This window comes from Takifugu rubripes, chromosome 18, assembly GCF_901000725.2.
Source record: "Takifugu rubripes chromosome 18, fTakRub1.2, whole genome shotgun sequence".
Classification (NCBI taxonomy): Eukaryota; Metazoa; Chordata; class Actinopteri; order Tetraodontiformes; family Tetraodontidae; genus Takifugu; species Takifugu rubripes.
The window spans coordinates 3,370,800-3,384,842 of NC_042302.1; the positions used below are offsets into that span (position 1 = coordinate 3,370,800).

The 14,043-nt window shown below is 44.2% G+C and overlaps 1 protein-coding gene across 3 annotated transcripts in view; it reads left to right on the forward strand.

The window, feature by feature from the left end:
* syt1a (synaptotagmin Ia) overlaps positions 1–14,043 on the forward strand; it is an 85,720-nt gene that overhangs the window by 5,117 nt on the left and 66,560 nt on the right. The window lies entirely within an intron of this gene.

Genomic DNA, 14,043 nt, shown 5'->3' on the forward strand with positions numbered 1-14,043 from the left:
GTGACATGTTTGGGGCTCCCAGAAAGGATAATGCAAATGGGGGCCCATGCTGTGCTAAGTTCATTCTCAGAGGGAAGCACGTTGGGGGCAGACGGAAGTCTTTCTTCCAAAACATGTCCACCCAGCCAGTTGAAAAAACACTCATTACCACAGCACTGAGGGGCCAACATGGGATAATAACTAGGCATCTGCTTAAATTTGATATAATGGCATGTTGGCAAGTCTGGGGTCTGGGGTAGAAACCATCACACTTGCATAGGCTGTCTGACTCCTGTAGTCAAGAGTAACCTGAAATGTTTGAAGCAAACCAGCTCTGCAGGTCACAACACAGGCTTTAATGGGTTCTTTACAGGGAGGCCTCTGGCGAAACTTTACCATATTTATAGAGGAGGATTAGCCTTATTTACTCCACCCTTCAGAATGGAGAACCCACACGGTCCTGATAATGCGCAACTCGGCCTGTTGGGATGGGATGAAGGCTCAAGGTTCCATTTAGCTGCTGGTGAAATATCTGAGATTGCATTTGCTGTTCCTTATCTCCTAAATTAACTCATTACTCGATGTGCAGCTTCCCCTTCCTGGGAACGAGGTGCTTTTGAATTTGTAATGAAACATGACCGTCCCTTCACGTGTCGCCTGTTGGACGAGACTGCGGCTCACACCGCCTCCATCTCGCCATTGATTTTTGGCTTCGCGGCCAGCTGGTTAACCTTGAGAAGGGAGGCAAAAGCAATGAGCAAGGAGGCAGATAACGCATCCTGTGTCCATATCTGTGTCAGCTCTGAAATGAAGTGATTCATCAAACTGATTCGTCATTAGATTTTAGTCGTGTAATTTTACCTGCCATGGCAGAGAACAGACAAAAAGTTCTAACAAATAGGATTCCATCAAACCAACAAGGCAAACATTACCGTCCTGTCGGTCACATCTTTCCTTGAAGCTTATGCTAATTGCACATGCAAATTGTCTAAGATTATGGTCTACGCTTGCTGTAGGGTTTAGTGATTGCGAGTTGCGATATCGCCGGATTTCCTCGCATTCCTTTTGAAACAGTTGTTGATGGAGAGGCAGCGAGTCTTCTGTATCAGAAAACAAACTCCACTGAGAGGAATCCCAAACTTAAGTCTTGCTGGTTGTTGCTCATCTTCAGTTTAGGCGTTTCACGTTTTAATTGTTGAGGTTTTTGCAACTTTGAGTTGCTACCCGGGCTTCTGTAGCTTAGTCTTATTTCTGGAGAATTACAACAACCACTGATCCTGATATACTTAGTACGTTGGGGGTGTAATTGGAATATAGAGTTTAATCCATCAGCAAAGCAGGAACTTCGCATCACCATAGTTGGGGGAAAAAATTAGGATTTAGAAGCCTTGTTACAGTAGAATTCCTCAATTATTAATACAGTTCAGCAGTTTTGATGGGATTTCAAAATCAGGCAAACCTGTAATGAACCAGTTTTCCCGCACCTCAGAAAGAACTTTGCATTATTCACTGACCATCATCTATCACAGTCTCCTTCATGTAAATCCGGTCGTCTTGCTCGGCCCTGTGGCCCCTCTGGACCCAAAGACTGATTTTGAAGAGCTGCAATCGATACCTCTGGATCCTGCATCCCAACCCGCCTGGCCAACCTCAGAAAAGAGCCCCCAGGCGGATCCTCGTCCGTCGCCTCTGGACTGCTTGCGTCCACAAGTGCTGCTTTTAAAACATCTCCCATCACAGAGAGCCACACTCACAATCAACCCGGGGGGGGTGTTTGCCATGAAGATCGGTGTGCAAGGGTGCAGTGAAGCGTCACAGCCACTAGATACTGCTACACCCTGAATCTAGCAGTCCCTGGTGAGAGCGAGACGTGACAGTTGCCACAGAGAGGCGAGGCAGCGTTATGTAATAGGAACAACACCTTCATCTGTTCATCTGCAAACACCCAAGGATCAGACCTTCAGAGATGAAGCTGCGTCATAACCCCCCCCCCCCACCCCAGCGTGCTCATTTTTACACATTTAGTGTTGACGCAAGACATTAATTTAGTCATGAAACATCTCTGGGTTTTAAAGTGCTTAAGAACACATCAGCCAGAGCCATTTATTTCTATACAACCTGTTAACATCTTTTAATTGCCCTCAGTTCCACATTAGTGCTCACTGATTTCAGTGTTGCCAATGCAGATTGTTTTCTAATTTGAAAAGTGAAAATAAAGACGCAGTTCTTTAATTGGAACTGCACTCCTAACCAGCGGAGCAGGGGAAAATTAATTAGATTTGCCAGGAATCTTATTTTGGAGAGCTTCCTTGAAAGCTTTCTTGTTTGGCTCTTTCTTGATTGGTGTTCATGTGGCTTCTAGGAGGAGGAGGGACAACCCCCTTCCCCCTTTTCTTGACCTCCTACAGTAAATCAGTAGCTGCTGATTGATTCCGAGGTGCAACAGTAAATGATGTCCCTCTCAGACAGTAAACGCTGACTGGTGAGGGCGTCTTTATCTTTGAGGTCACTCCATACTTGACTGTCTCTCTGTTTTCCCTTCGTCTGCCTCCTCGATGCTGTCTCCCACCACATCCACCATTATCTCTCTCTGGGTTATCAGCTTTTTTTTGTTAGAAAACACACAGCCACGGGGCACTGGCTGCTTCATGGAATTGGCTGGATGTTTAGATACTACAGTAGATACTAGATTCCTGTTTGAAATGTCATGAAAATCATTCTCCAAGTGTTCTGTGGAATTTGATCCACCTCTGACCACGGTTGACTGTCCAGAATGGCTCATTAACATAACTCAACAGCTGAATTTGGATCACCGGTCGAGCCGGTGGAGACTTGTGTTGATGTTCTCCTGATTACTGTGTTCAGGATCTTCATTAAGGAAGCACCTAAGCCCAGTTTATCTGTAATTTAAAACAGGATCTGGTGTTGTTCAGAGGCTTAAAGGGGCAGTTGCACTGGTAATCTGATGCAGCCAGTGAACTAGTCTTTTAAATGCTGAATCAATACTCCCAGGTTTGGAGGTGTGCCAGGCCGTGCATCAAATCCTCTCCAATCTTTTTCATTTACGCTGCTCTCAACCTTAAAGGGATGGCGCCGCTCTCACACCTCCCACACGGCTGACCACCGGTCTGGACACGCCGTCTGTCACGTAGTGAAAGCGCGTCTCTGTTATTGACAGTGGATCGTGTTTCACTCTTACATTTGTTACGTGTTAAAGAGGCGTCCGACTGGAGCCGCTGGTGGCATAAAAAGCTCACTGATTGGTCAAGTGAGAGTAGGAGAAGGTGAAGAAGGCTCTGCTTTCTTCTGACATTAGTGTAAAGATAGTATAAGGCCTAAAAGTTAATGATGGTCATCCTAGCATCAGGGGAGATCAACGCTCTGTGGCTCATCGTTTGAGGAGCAGAGTTCGTACAGCCATCTCCTCCTGCAGCAGCCCAATTCATGCAGACTTCCTCGTTAACTTGGGCAGATACAGGCCATGTCCTCCCTGCCCCCGGGAGGCGCCTTCCCTCCCGCCATCAGTCGACCTGTTTTATTCAGCCCATCTGCATGGATGTTTGCCACCTGGCTGCCTCCACAGTGAAAAAAAGGAGGGCAGAGTGTGTATCAGAGGTCTCCGGAATGGGGTCAAGATTTGCTTCATGTTTTCGTAACCTGCTGGAAGACCGCAGGCAAACATCAAACAACCGGAACACCTGCTTCTAAACTACTTCCGTGTTCAAGCTGCGCTCAGATGAAAGTCGGGATTTGGACTGAGATCAAAGATGGTTTTGGGTTCAGACCTATTTTCGTGGTAACAGCTTTTATTTCAGAATCCACATATCCTCCCCAAGAGAGGATTAATATTTATGCTCCTTTTCTCAATTTCTGCCTAGTTTTATTAATGTTGTTTGTAATGTAAATAAAGATCATGGCTTTGTTTTCATTCATGTTCTTCATTTGGATAGATTGAAGAAAGTGCCTCCCGGCTTGTCTCATTGGTGGTTTATTTCTATAAAGTTGTTGCGTTTCACTTCTCTCCTTTATTTTTTGAAAACCAAAAGGGATTTAGCGTGATGGCGGCAGAAAAAAGAGCACTTTTTACAAGCCTGACAAAGTTATTGAACGTTTGAGACGACTGGGGGTTTAAAAAGGTGGGACAGGAGCTTTAATCATGAAAAACCCTGTAAAGCTCATCAAGCAGCAGCAGAACCAACGGTCCTTAATGTAATCACAGTCCCACAGTGGTTCTGCTTTTAAAGAGTAAACTCTAAAAAGAAACATTGAAAAAACCCATAATACTTCAGGTGTCAAGACTAATTAGTTGCTCAAAAACAATTTTGCAATCAACAGTTTAATATTACGAAGCTGGAAAACAATCATTGAACGTGTTGTTGTTTATTACTGTATGTTACCGATTCAGATCAGCTTTACAATCTGATAGATGACAAAAACAGATATTCAATTGCTGCCCTCCTTTAAACAACCATAAAATATTCAGCGTTGTTGTGATGTATAATATTCAGCTGCATTCTGTGGGGGATATTTTTAGTTTGGCCCTGTCTGTCACCCTCACGCTCTGAATTCCAAATCACAGAAATGTCAAAATTTCCATGTTGTCACACAAAGAGACAGTGGTTACATTCAGCACCCCCCTCCTCCGTCAGAAAGTATGGCAATCCGCACCTTTTCATCTTATATTCCCTTGAATAGCTTTTCCACTTAAGATCAAAAAGTGGACAGTTATAATTGGTAAGAACGCTTTCAGCAAATGCATCATATAAATTCAAGAAAAAACCCCAATCGACCCACCCTGCTGTTTAAAAATTAATAACCAAAGATAGTTCTGCTCAATCAGAGGTGATGTGCAGGAAAAAAGGGAGCTTTTAGTCCACAGACGACGTGTTCCTTTAAGAGCATCGCCGGAGTAGAAAATTGAGCAAAGACAACACACCATGAAATGGCCTCACATCAGGCGAGCCCTCGCCGGCCAGAACAGAACATGTCCCCTCTCCCTCTAATTCACCGTAAAATGATTTTGCCCCGGCCTCTTGGAGTCTTCCTCTAGGTTAGCAGCCGCTGCACTGCAAATATTCATTAGGCATGAATGCAAACTGAGTGATTTACTGCCGTGTGCCACCTTTGGCCCCGTCGATATGAATGCCTGGCTCAGGTCTAATTCATCCAGTGGCTGTGATGGGATTGCACCAGTGCTGCTGTGCAACCTTCAGTATCCCCGAGCCCTGCCTCTTTTACCCTGAACCCACATCAGTGGCGATGGATTGCTCCCTCATCAGAGTGTGAAAACACTGTTTCTGGCCTGTGAAGCGTGCCGTTCACGTTCATTAGGTCATCCTTTTTAATCTGGTGGAGAACACATTTGTGTTCCTGCCCCACCTGTTTCTGAATAGGAAAACAGAGGTCAGATTCATCCTCTCAGATGGGCAGATCTATCTATCTATCTATCTATCTATCTATCTATCTATCTATCTATCTATCTATCTATCTATCTATCTATCTATCTATCTATCTATCTATCTATCTATCTATCTATCTATCTATCTATCTATCTATCTATCTATCTGTCTATCCACCCATCCATTAATCCATCCATCCATCCACCCACCCACATTCCATCCATCCATCCATCCAAACCTGTAACCTTTGGTAAATTTAATCAATACGGAACCAAATCAGGCAGAGTTTTCCTTTTAAATCACTGACGTGAGGTTGTTACAAGGACCAATGCTTTCAGATTTTGGTACTCAAGATGTCAAGCAATAGAAAAAAAATCAAGCAAATTTGTCAGATTGTTGACAGATTCAGTCATGTGGGACCACAGGTCAGGAGAGGGGGGAGAGTGTCTTTCCTCTCAGTCGACTGTGGTGTGTGAATGTTGGACAGGAAGCATAAACACTACACCCAAGGATACATCTTTGAGTATAAAAGTAACCGGAAAAGATCAGACGTACAGTAACTATGAAAAATCCACAACGATGACAATGATAAAGTATCCAATCTTAACACGGCCTTTAATAGCTACAATAGTTTGTTTGTTAGCTTGTCAGCGCCGGTATGTCTGTGTCCACGGGAGAGCAACGGAGGCTCTGCCAAAGGTGGTAAAGGAAAGAATGGAAGATAGTGCTCATGAGCGGCCGGTGATGAAGGAGGCGGCGGCGGGTTTGATTAGTTTTTTATCTGCTCACAGGAGTTTGGTGGATAAACCCAGACTGATGGGCTGGAAAGAGCTGACACGGTGTTTGTTTGCAGCCCAATGAAAGCAAGCAAAGGCGGAACTGCTCTCTTTAACTGAACTTTATCTCTGCGTACTTCCTCTCCTAGATTGAAGTTTTTCGAGATATTTGCAGCCGTCCGACATGGCGAGGAAATGGGCGGGTCTGGGTGATGTAATAATCCGTAAATCGATGTGCAGGACCAGTATCGATCCTGCGTTTACTCCCACCGTGGACAAGTGTTATCTTTGCGACCATGAAGAGAAGCACTCCAACTCTGCCATGGATTTTCTTTAGGTTTCAAGGTCACATTGAGGAGGCTAAATAGAAAAAAAGCTTCCTTCCATACCGTCTGGAACACCTACGGCTTATTTACAGCGTGCCAGAAATAACTGACAGATATAATTACACATAAAATAGAGAATCTTGGTTGAGAAGTCCCTTTGGAATTGAATAAAGCAGCTTTTGATTAACTATGAGTGAATGTCACAATATTCTGATTGAAACCTGAGGCAGGATTTATGCTGAATTTAACCCACCTGCAGTCAATTTAAAGAAGCTTATATCCGTTAGGAGGTGTGTTCCTGATCACGCAGGTGTAGGAGGAGATCACCACCTCTAACCAGGAAGAGCCAGTGGTCCATTTGCTTCTAATGACGCATGCAGAACGTCCACGACGGCCGGCGCTGCAGTGTTTTAAACTGCGGGGCATCAGGTCAATATCAGAGGTGGCAGTATTGTAACTATTAAAAGGAGTATTGAGAGAATGTTGTTTTGTTTTTTACAGTATATCAGCATTGCAGCTCCCCACTAAACTGGGAACAGGAAGGAAATTGCAGTGTCAATAGTGTTTCCATATTTCTGCCGTAGCTAACAACCAAACATTTGTGCAATTGTAACTCTGAAGAGCTCTAATCAAACGACGGGGAGCGAAGCAGAGTTACTGTGGAATCCAGCTGTGCTGCAGGAGACCCACCTCGCCCTGCGTATGCATGCGTCTGCAGCCTGTCAGCATCCTTCGTTCACTTTGAGCTAATGCCCTGTATTGAACAACAAGCTAGTGTGGTCCAAACACGGGCCAGAGCTAAAGAGCCATGCCTAATAAAGCCTCGTATGTCCAAAATGGGAATCAGCATCTAATGGGCTTTGATGAGAGTCAGTGCACGGGCCTCATCAATCTGCATAGATTCATAGGATGACAAACCAAATGGCTCACATTTCTGGATGAACGAATATGGATTGATGATATTTACAAAGTGCAGGAACACATAAATAGGCAGGATTAACCTTTGATTGAACAGTGAGAGAACCTTTTAAATGCAGGTTTTCTGTATCTTTAAAAAAGAAATCCAAAGAAAAGTGTGGTTCAGAGATGATACAGGGAGCGAGGCATGTAAACCGTGCAAGTGTTGACTCCAGATAAGTTGGCGTCGGTCCTCTCTCCGGAGTCTGTGGCCTGTGGGTGTGATTAAGTAAAGCTCACACAGGCGTGGATTGTAGCAGGGAATTTGGCCACAGTTGTTTCTCTTGTTGTTTCATTGCTGAAAAGGTGCTCAGAACTTCCCAGTAAATGAGATTCAGTCCTGCTGGAGTCTCTCGAACTGCTGAATTATCAGTCAAAGCGCTAGCGCTGCTACTTCATAACCCCGCTGGATGCTAACTGCCACGCTAATATATCAAAATGATCTTTTTTTTGTTCATTGAGACATGAAACATGATACCGTTTGTCTATCTGTGCCGCCTGACTTTTGCCACATTAGCTGCATATTTTCCAGAGAGGATATTAGAGATTGTGAAATGACAAACACATCTGAGGCAGCTGCGGTCTAAAATCTGGGGGTTCCTGTCTCGTGATCAGACTGAATACCTTTTCCCCATTTAGGAAACATCCTGTATATAGAGCTGAGAGGGTCCCATTGACAGTATTTACCATTCCAGCCTGAGCAGCAGCTGTGTTTGTCCAGCTGAAATTAATGGCTAACATGTAAACTGCATCTGCTGCACAGACCAGGACAGACCCATCAACTCCATAAAAGTCTGCCTGACACCATCTTATCACCTAATTGGAGTGTTCGAATCCACGCACCAGTGAAATAACAGCCGAACTCTCCTTTCTTGTTTCTCTGCCCTTCATCACCATCAAGGAGTATCTGCAGCTTTTTTTTTAACTACGATTTGCATCAGAACAGACACCCGCAGTTCAGTTTTCAGCTCATTTACCTAAATCTGTCCCACAATCTGAGTCTTCAGCAGGTTTGCTTTGTCCTTATTTATGTCAGGGTGGGTGAAGATGAGGCTCTTCTGGTTTTCCAGTCTGTTTGGAGATTGGTCCACCATCCTAATGAGCACTAAACAGAGCATTTCTGTATTCATAACGCGGTTTAAGTGTCCTGGTTTGTAATACCTATTCAATTGTAGCTTGAAACTCTGGACAGGCCCGCCCAGAAGAATTTACATGATGGGATTTCATCCCGATCCCGGACAGTTTTCACTTCTAACCTGCATCTGGGGTTTGCCGTGCTGTCACAGGACCCCTTGACACGTGATATAATAATGGGATTTCATATTCATCAGGCAGCTTGTTGTTGACAAACTCTGGGATAACCACATTCATAACTGCAAACATAAGTGCAGGACTAGATGCAGTGCCTAATTACTCCTTTTGTTGCACTTCCACTGCTGTGACCATAGGAAAAAGACAAATTAAATTAAACCAGTGCATATTGTTCTTTTGGTACGACATTCCTGCAGGGGAAGGATGGTGGCTGCCTCTTGATTCCTTCACACGTACGTATTTTCACGTTCTACATTTATAAATGGATTCTCTAATAAATAACAAATAATGACGGTATTGTTGCTGAAATGGCATTCATTGCTGACAATAGTTTCCCACTATAGAAAGAACAGAAGTGTGTCCATTAATGTTTCTGAGCGACACGCACCAGCAACAAACAACATTACATAATCCAACCTGAGGATTCGATGACTCTAGAATGCTAATTGTTTTTTACTCTCGATGCCATTTACAAATCAGTTGTTGAATTAAAACCATAACGAGACCGTTGTGGCGGTCTTTCTCTGACGCTGTCGGTGTTATTGCTGTTATTTAATCATCTTTTGTGTGCCAGACCCCACGATGGACCCCACTAGTACAGTCCTGAGGTGTGGACAAGGTTGGAGGTGCACCTGCACGTTGCTTCTGTTGTTGCTTCTTGTTTAGTACAGAAGAATCTGAATGATCCCCACCTGTTTAATGTTATTTAATGGTCTATTTGTTTCTCCCCTGCTGCAACACATAAGGGGAAATTAAGCTGGATTTGTGCGTGAAAGTGAGTTACGGTAATTTGTATTTTTCGCCGTCTTTGAGCCAGCCTGTCAGTCTGAGGTGTTTCCGGCTCACTGCAGGCGGGAGCTCCATCCAGCAGCCCCCTGCTCATATTTTTGACTCTTAAAACAGCAGTAAAAGGTCAAAGAGAGACTTTTCTCTGCTGCCTCCTGTTTTATTCGCGCTCACCGCTGACCTACACTCCGGCTCGGCCCCTCCTCTGAAATCTCAAAATCTTCCTCTAACACAGCCTCGGCTGAATACAGCATCCATTAAGTCCCTCGGCTCGCATTGGGATTACATTTTCTATCACTGGACCATGAAAAATAGATGAATTAGCTCTGGAGTACTGCTCTTATTGTGTCCTGTTTTCATTAGCCATGTCACCCTGCTCTCTTTATCTTCTCCATCTCTCCCTTTCTCCCGCCTGTCGTGTTTTCCAGGCCAGGATATTTGTGTCCTCCTCCTTTAGAGGGCATATCTCTGAAACACTGTCGCCCCACCTACTGCACAGGACCGCACAGCGTCCATCCCGCACCCCCCCCCCCGCCGTTTATCATTTTTAATCTTTCCCTGCTCTGCTCGGTAATTACGTCTGCGACTGGTTATTTCCACGCTGCTGCGTGTTGCCCAACTGCCACCAACTGTTCTGATTGGTCCGAACACTTCTAGGTCAGACAGTGACACACCAATATTCTCTCTCCCACAGCGAAATTCTTCCACAGGGGAAGGTGATGTGCTTTATTCCCCTATTTACCCCCCTCCTCTCTGCCAAATCTAAATATAAACACAACTCTCAGCGAGCGAGGGTAGTCGTGCTGACTCAAGATGGCGGCACACCTTCAGAGGTTCCTCTCAGTGTGACAGCCCCCCCCACAAAGGCCCGTAGTTGTGTGAAATCTATAGGTAATAAAGAGGTTGTTGCTGCCAGCTGTTGTGTGGTGCCCAGCGGGCCCCGTATAGGTGGTAATCAGATGGGCGCTCATCTGGAGAGCACAGAGGCAGCACGAGGCTCGACTCTGTCTCATCACCTCTCCGTCTCTACTACTTTCTTGTCTGGAAAGATGGCGCCTCGCTTTGAAATATCCAGTTTTAGTCAGTTGGTCGCACTTTATTCTTTTCCGTCACTTGAAATGACACATTGCCTCCTGTCCAGTCTTGACTGGTGTGAGAAAACCAGCCCAGTATGAGCTCTGTTTGTCTGACTGCTGTCATTTTCTCTCTATTGATCACCACCGCCGGTTATTCGTCATCTGCCTTTTTCCCCCCCAGCCTGGATGGGACTCGTCCATCCATCACTGATTCTTTCAGCCTCACAGAGAATGAAGAAAGTAATATTTTCTCTTTTGGTACATCGAGACCTTGTTATTTAAAGGACAGTCCCTCTGTTCTCGCCAGTGGCCTCTGAGGGTGAGGTCTGGTTATTTCCAACCGAGGCGGGCTGGACCGCCTGAAGGAAGAAAACCTTTAAAGCGCTGTCACTTTACATTTCCTGCCTTATGTTAACATTGAAGGGTGCAGGGCAGAGGATGCAACGAACATTAGCCGCTACTTAAACCACCCTCGGGCTCAAAGCGTTGACCACCGGCTTTAAAACCCTCCGATAGGTGTCTTTGCATCTGACTTATGTGTTTTTGTGTAGAAAAAAAGAACGTTGGCAGATTATCTGGAGACTACAGTGTCTTTTACCTTGAAAAGCAGCTTTTCTAAGGCCAATTACCTGCTCTGTGACACTTGATTTCTTTGCAGCTGATCAATGAGTCTGGAGTCAAACGGTTGACATGCTCAATGTCTCAATCCATACAAGGAACGGCCGCATTAGGATTTAAGGGAAGTTGGTTATTGACAATCTAAAGTCTGAAATGGACGCTCAGTGGTAGGATGTTGGTTATATCTCAGTGGTACGTGTTTGGAAGGATAACCCCTGTTTGACCTCCTTTGAAAATGCAGCCTCTGCCTGTTAGTGCACACAGCCACAGGTATTATAAAAGCCTCTCTGGGGTGTGTGTGTGTGTGTGTGTCTGGCTAATGTGCATTCTGTGGTGTCCCCCACACCCCTCACAGCAAAACTGATGAATATGAATTCCCTTTCAGGCACATAATGCTCCTTCACACTCTCACTTCCCCCTCTCCTCATCACATCTTCTCAAAATCTTCACATGCTAATAACCTGGGAGGCGGGTGGCCAGTTGATCCGTCCAAAAATAACATCTGCATATGATTGGAAGAGAACACGAGCGCAGCGGGAGTCGTGAGAGGAACACGAAGACACTCGGGTCTCTCTAAACTCCGCTCCAAAATACGTAGTGTTTGTTCTCTGGTGGGGTGACTTTCAGGACGTGTCCCAGAATGCTGTGGCCTTTTACAAGAAGGGCGTTAAAATGATTTTCCCTGACTGTAGCGGGAGCAAGAATATCTGGACAGAGTGCCCTGCACTTGCAGGTTGATGGGGTAATGGTTGTGCAGTGATGCAGATGGAGGATAATCAGATAGTCAGGTCAACTAGACCTTTGGGCTCATTTCCAAGCGAAATGTTTAATTTTCCATTTCAAATTCTTTACATTAGCTGTGACACATTTTTTACTGCCCAGGCGTGGCCTCCAGACCACCCTCAAAGATCTGGACTTCACTGTTTCACACTCAAAATTGGATGTCAGTCAGAGACGTGTTTGACCTCCCTGACCTTTCCGCTCAGGATAAATGACCTGAAGGGGAATGCTGTTCTTCCAGTCATTTCATGTGAATCGTCCAGACAAAACATATAAAATATGCACCCCCCCCCTTCCTCGTAAATGCCACCTCTCTTAGTTTGAGATCATTAAAACATGTAAATCCTGTGTGTCACAGCACTGGCTGGATCACATGATGCGACAGACCACTTATATAACACACATCTCTGCAGGAACTGGAGCAGAAGAACCACATGAGAAGACAGTCGTGTGGGAATGTCCCCGCCCACAGAGTTTATCACCCCTTTTCCTCTTGACTCAGGTTATCAATATGCATGTGGAAATTATAATCAGAAGAGTAATTGGACTTCCTATCAGTGGCTAGTTACAGTTTCATTAGACACTAATTAGTATGGATATATGATTTTCCATGAGAGCATTTGTAATTGCTTCTTATAATACTGAGAAACGCAGTATAAATAAGATCAGTTCCAAACGTACTGGACTGAGACCGAGCGCTTTAGTAATGGAAGTCCTTGTTTACTGTGCATCCTAATGAATGTGGAGTTGCACAGGGAAATTACAGTCCTCACTTTTCCTATGGACATTAACTTCTAATTAAAATGGGAAATTGAGCATCCAGAAGTGAAAGGATTGACATTGATGATATGCACAATATGACACCCAAGCAGATGCAATCCAATATCCTACTGCTAAATTAGCATCTAAATATACCGGCCATGATAATAAAGCCAGCGCATTTTTGTCATCTAACAAATCTAGATCCCCCATTGTGTCATTCACAATGTGTTTTTCTTTGTTTATGTGTTAGAGTCTGTCGATACTTAAAAGATATGATCATAATATATTGAAATAAATAAGTTAGCAAGTTGTTATAGCAATAAACAGGCATTTGTTCATCATTTAAGTGTGAAACAACAACACAATTTGGACTTAAAAGACAAAAATGTCATTAAACTCTGGTGTTAAATGTCATTATTATGGTTCTGGAGTTATACTAGCTAGAATACAGGTTTTGAAATGATATAAATGGTTTGTGTTTCTTATAACAAACTTCTGTTGCATCTCTGCTGGAGCCTGAAGGTCAAACACCCATCTACGTCTTTGAGAGCTTTTATCGTGACAGATGGTTGACATTTCATTTCGCTGTTATATAATATAACGATTTAATCACCATGTTTGTTAGCAAGTGCTTGCGCAATTTCTGTTCAAAGGAGAATAGAATCACTGAATTAACTTTGGGCTTCCAAGAGGCTTTGCTAATCAATATTTTCCACTGCTGAATGGCAGCTGATTACTTTAATGTGGTTATTTACAGGTTTTGATTGGCTGCGTTATTATTAGGAAGTTGCAAATCACGAATGCGATGAAACACCAGCATTAGAAGAAAAAGAAGCACTGGTGGGTTTGTTCGCACCATAAACTGTAGCATTGCTGTCTTCTTTTCATCCTCCTGTCCTTAAAATCGGCTTGACGGGAGAGTAGTTAATGTGACCCAGTCTGCGTTCCAAAGGCTCTGCCTATGTGCTTTTGCACTGTTAATTATGGCTAATGGATATGAGCTGGAGGGCTCAACTCTCTCCTGCTACAACAAAAACAAGTCAGCTCACGGAACACGCAGTGTGACAGCAGTCCAGCCCATTTGACTGCCTTTACCGGAGATATCACGGAGGTGATGCTTTGTTTAGCCAAGACATCCATTAGATATCCATGACTCTGTTTTTTTTATAATGTTTAGATTTCTGTCTGAAGTGACAGCTTTGTCTTGATGATTCAGAGTACTGCTCTTTTCATACATCAAAACACATCAAAAGGCATCCATTGATACAGCGCT